Raw genomic sequence first — 6000 nt, 5'->3', positions numbered from 1 at the left:
GCAGGTGGGTCTTTTTGTTCTCGCGCGCCAACCAGTTCTTCGTCTTTCTTCGTTCTGCCTCCTGCATAAAGCGCATGAGCCTTTGCGCTGTCATCGTTCTCGTAGCACGCACGTGGCAATATTATGGGACCCTTACAGTAAACGTAACATTGTCACTCTTGAACGTATCCAAAAAAGGCTGCAAGATTTTGTTTAACAAATTTACCATGTTAGACTCACCCTATGGTTTAATGCAAGCCAATGGAAACCCCCTATTATAGGCAAGAACGCAAAAAAACTTGATTTGAATTTCATTATCAACTGTTGAATAAAAAACAAGCTCTAGATTCATCTGCCTATGTGACACCCCTAACTAGCAGGCCAACCCAGCGCCATCACCCAAACGCCTTGCACCCATATTGTACTCGCACTGTCCTATTTATGTTTTCCTATTTTGCGAGAACCATTAGTGAATGGAACTGTCTTACCAGTACATGCGATCAGACTGCAAAATGAGGTTTTTCAGCTTGTACATGTATTGCTGTTGCTCTGTATTGCTGCTACTTTAGTATTTTCTATTTGTATTAATCACCCTGCTTGGACTAAGAGTCAGCAGTACTGAATAAATAAAATATATGTGTTTTACATTAACATACGTAGTTATCTTCGAACGCGCGACATGGTATCAAACCTTGCGTTATGATCTGGTTTTAGAATATTGGCAGTAGCTGAAACATGGCTCACTTCTCAGATAAGCAATACTTGAGTCATCGCCGGCGTGGCAAACATTCATGTCTATCGCGAAGACCATGATGATATGCGTGTTGATGATGTGCTTCTAGTAAGGGATCGACAACTGCCATGCTCAGTAGCCGATATGCCATACGTTCAGCAAATGTTATGGGTATTGGTTCACGGAGCCCCACACATAAATTATTCTTGGTGTCTGTTACGGACGTCCCCCTGCTAACTATGCTAGTAAACTGTCTGCTAGTGGTGTACCCTAAAGCAAGCATACTACTTTTTTTCGGGAACTTTACCTTTCTATAAACATATTGCAATGACTTGACCTTGGTTTCGTTGTCAGGACAGGCAAGAGCGGGTGAATTTACTGCTTTTTGCCATACCAGTATTTTAACCCAACTAGTATACGAATCAACTCGCGTAACACAGGGATTTTCGAGCATTCTTGATTTGATACACGTGACTAAACCCGAGAGCCTAATATTGTATTTATTATATACTTAATATTCATTATATTTCAGAAATCATTAACAACATAGTTCTACTTGTCACTTTTAAACACATATTGCGAAAACGCCAGACGTATAGGAAAACTGTACTACGCTATGATAAGGGCGACTGTGAAAAAATAAATGAAGAACATTGCAATTTCTTCCCGCTATTCGAGACAACTTTTCACAGACACTCGGTTAACGCCAATTGGATACGCCTTAAAGACAACCTAAGGAAAGTGACAGCTAAGTATATAAGGCTTGTTTCAGCGCTACAAAAAGAAGCCGTCGTTTACTAATACTGTAAAGTGACCAAAAAATAAGAAAGCATCTTTGCCGTGCTGCCAGATTCGGAGAAGACCGGGGTGCCTGGAATAAACATTATGCTTCTGAAAACGCCTACATAACTGCACTACGTCACGCTGCACGTACTTTTTGCCAGACTGATCTACCTAACATGATTAATAATAATACAAAGCTATTCTTGATGGTGGTGAATACTCATGACGCTAGGGACATGTCATTTTCAGTGATTTGGGGTAAAACCTTTTCTGACGCCGAGTTGCTCAAGTGTTCAACTTTGCTGCTGTTTTCACATCGTAGCTGGGCACAACACATTCCTTACCACCACGCACAATAATTGCTTCTAGGCCTAACCTCATATTCAGCTAAATTGAATATCATGCATAATAAATAACCTTAAGCTTTCCGCATCAGCTGGAAAAGACGAAATAAATGCAATAGTATTCAAAAACTCCGCAAATATGTGTTTCGTGCCATTCATGCATAAATATTTCACAATCACGTTCCGCATCCGCTATACCAGATGACTGGAAAATCAGTAAGGCCGTGCTAGGCTGCACATCTGGCAGTAAAAACTCTATTAAACTATCGTCCAGGGCTTAAAAGCACACTTCATTGAAGGGGGCGCCCACATAAAGCGGCAATGTATATATATATATATATATATATATATATATATATATATATATATATATATATATATATAGAGAGAGAGAGAGAGAGAGAGAGAGAGAGAGAGAGAAAGGGAGATAAGCTTTTCCAATGGGCCAAACGTACTTGGGAAGAGAAGAGACACAACTAAGCGGTTATCTTAATTTTATTTGCAAATGTTTCGACCGGTGGGCTGGTCTTCGTCAGGGTTTCTGAGTAAATACAGCGCTATGCGAACATCCAAAATCGTCGTGGTCACTCTTAGTTGAAGGAAGGAAAGGGAAGAAATAATAAATCAGTCAAGTTGACAGCGGTGACGTATAGTGTGTCAAACAGTTCCTCTTGGCTCATTCGCTAGAGCAGGCAAGGAAAAGAATGGGGAAACAAGCGCCGTTTCGGCGGAGTACAGCAGGTGCCGTAGACGCGGGCGGGGGAACAAAAAAGAAAAGATGGTTGATCCCTCCGTCATAGGAATCGGAATAACACGAAAGGAAGGGTGCCCTTACAGAAGTAACTGAATGTTTACTGTACATTGATATAAGACAGTTTGCACAATGTATATTGATGTCTGGCAGCTAGAGCACCGTTTAACGGGGATGCACCCACTTTGATGATTGGAGGTACATCTCCATCCCGACGACTAACGTCCATGTTAAATGATTACACAAAACCTTGTGGTAGCTGTAGTAGTCAACGGTGAAAGCGTAATCAGAGAACGAGGTGTGATAGCCAGAAGAGCGTCGCATATTGGACGCAGAACTTGGCCGCCAACCCATGGCATGTTAAAATGTGATTGAACACCAAGGCCGAATTAGAGGGAAACGCAAGGCGCGTCACGCCGCCCTGCAGCCGCGATTTTTCTCGGTGCGAGCGCGTGAGCGGGGAACGCGGTGTCACAACCAGGTGAGGCAGGCGCGCGTCGTAGAGCTAGTTTTGGTTTGGAGTAGCGTGACGCTATGAGCGAGGCCCACGCTTTTACGACGCAAGGGCTAAGGTCGCCATCTCGCGGTGTGTTAAGGCATTGACAAAATCGAACTTCTGTTGAAAACACGCCGAATTGGACGGACGTGCAACGCGTTGCAGGTGTTAATCGCGGAGGCCACAGTAATAACGAATTACTTTATGATGACTGAGGGGCGCGAAAAAACGGCACACAACGAAAAGAGGTACACGGGACGACGCGCTACTAACACTTGGAATATTTTTATTCAGGAAAGACATATTTATAACGCAGTGAAAACAAATTTACCCCAACGATTCGACCAAAAGAACCATATGCTCAGCATGCCTGCGTGATGTAACGCTGTAGATAGGCTATCTCCCCTTCCTGTAGACTGATAGAAGGGTGACTGATGCAATCCGGCCCCTCCCTCTGGATAAAGAGGGCTTCTATATTCTCCCTCTCCGCGGATCCCCTGTGCCTGTAGATTGCAGTTGTCTGCTCAAATGCAGGCTTGCAGCTACTCTGATCGCATCCTCTGCAATGCATCGCCAGATGCGTGAACGGCCTTCCTATTAAAGAGCTGCTGTGCTCTCAGAAACGCACGTTGAGGCATCTACCAGTTTGCCCGATGTATGCCTTGCCGCACGACAGTGGTATTCTATACACGACACCACGTGCGCAAGGAACGAACTGCCTTACGTGCTTAAATGGCACATCCTCTTTTTTCACACTGCTTTTGCATACCTATCTTCTTACCAACCGCTGCGCAGATGCGGCCCACCTTGTTTTCTGCGGAGAACACGAGATCCACCCCATACCTCGAAGCCACTCTCTTAAGGCCGTGCGAAAGCCAGTGGACATACCGGATTTTTGGACACTCTTTTTCTTTACTGCGAGGCGTTCTTGGCTGGAACTGTCCCAGGCCGTTGCTTAATTGACTTTCTTATTTTTTCTCAAGCAGCAGCTATAGCATTATCAGGAAACGCGGCGTCTCTTAGTCTTTCCACCTGCGCAAAAAAACTTGTCTCCATAAGATGTGGGCATGACCTGTCCAACGCCGATCTTAGGCAAGTCAGCGCAATACCATTTTTTACCAGGCGAGAGTGCCCTCATGAACAAATACCAACTCGCCCAACTTTTTACTTTACTGAATTACTTTGCCTTACCGCTCCCAGAGGGCAACACCACCCCGCCGACCGGGAGCGCGTTTGTAAAGCCTCTAGAGTCTGTGACCGTGGCGCAGTGGATAGCGTGCCCGCCATTTGTTGTTGCGGAACGAGCGGTCGTGGGTTCGATGCCCATTGACGGAACTTTTTTCTTTGCATCGTGTAAATTGTTTCGACGTCATTTCCGTGACGGAAATACGTCACTGAAGCCTTGGTGGACCCCGGCATAAAACACTTTCGTGTTAAAAAAATAGTTATAAAGAAAACAAAAATAAATAAAAATAGAAATAAAATAAAAATAGAAAAATAGAAATACAAAATAAAATAGAAAAAAATATATAAATAAAATAGAAAATAAAATAAAATAGGAACATTCCACAGTTAGGTGGCATTGTTGCAACGGTGCAAGCTTTTAAGAACGCTTACAAACTTATGCTTAGACGAGAACACGCTGTCGACACTACTGAGGTTGGTACTTAGCCACAATAACTTTGAATTTGATAATAAACATTTTCTCCACATAAACGGTACAGGTATAGGAACAAAGAAGGCTCCTAATTACGCGAATATTTTTATGGCATCTGTTGAAGAACCTTTTCTTGCAATAAGAACATTGAAGCCTCTCGTCTACAAAAGGTTCTTAGACGATGTATTCATTGTTTGGCACCACGGAGAGGAAAGTCTCCTTTCGTTCATAGATGATTTCAATTCAACTCACCCTTCAATATCTTTTACGCACAGCTACTCGAAATCAACCATGAACTTTCTTGATGTCATTGTTAAAAGTAATGAGAATCGCATCCGTACAAATTTATACAAAAAACCAACGGATCGCCATCAATACCTTCATGTTAACAGTAGCCATCCACGTCATTGAAAAACAGTCATACCATATTCACATGCCCATCGATACCGCCCAATTTGTTCGGACGTGTCAGATTTCGAAGGTCATGCCGAGGATCTTAAAAAGGCCCTTGTGGCGAAAGACTACCCAGAGAGTATCATCGACGATGCTATAAGCCGGGCGCGGAGTTTAGATAGAAACGAAATTTTGTCGGGCTCGAAACAATGCCATTCAAAAAACCAAACGAACCTTGTCCTCACGTACTCGTCCACACTACCGCACCTCAACAACATTCTCTCTAAACATTTCAACATTATACAGCAGAGCACGCGCCTGTCCTCACTTTTCAAGGAGCCGCCGCGAGTGGTCTACCACCGCGGAAGGAACATAACGGACATCCTAGAAAGAGCTAAGACGACCGAGTCTGAAAACAGGGAATCGGGTTGCAGGCCATGTGGAAAACAACGCTGACAGGTCTGCAATTATATGACCACAACCTTTGTTGCCAAGGCTTCGTCCTCTGTCTTCACAATCAAAATTAAGGGACCTCTAAATTGTGACAGTCCGAATGTTGTATATATGCTACATTGCGATGTCTGTCACCAGCAGTATATAGACCAGACTGGGACGGCGTTTAGACTACGTCTGAATAACCACAGAGCTCACGCGCGTACTCTGCCAGATCTCCCTTTCTCTAAACATCTGTGTTTGCCAGAACAGTCATTCGACAATATACGTGTCACCCTCCTGCAGTCAGGCTTCCGCAGTACTCGTGAATGGGAACAAAGAGAGTCCTATTTCATCGACAGATCTGAAACAGTGACACACGGCATAAATGAAAACATGGGGAACCTCTCGTTTCTTCGGTCATGCAAAACT

The sequence above is a fragment of the Rhipicephalus sanguineus genome, chromosome 9, assembly GCF_013339695.2.
Source record: "Rhipicephalus sanguineus isolate Rsan-2018 chromosome 9, BIME_Rsan_1.4, whole genome shotgun sequence".
NCBI lineage: Eukaryota > Metazoa > Arthropoda > Arachnida > Ixodida > Ixodidae > Rhipicephalus > Rhipicephalus sanguineus.
This window is presented reverse-complemented; position numbering follows the sequence as displayed.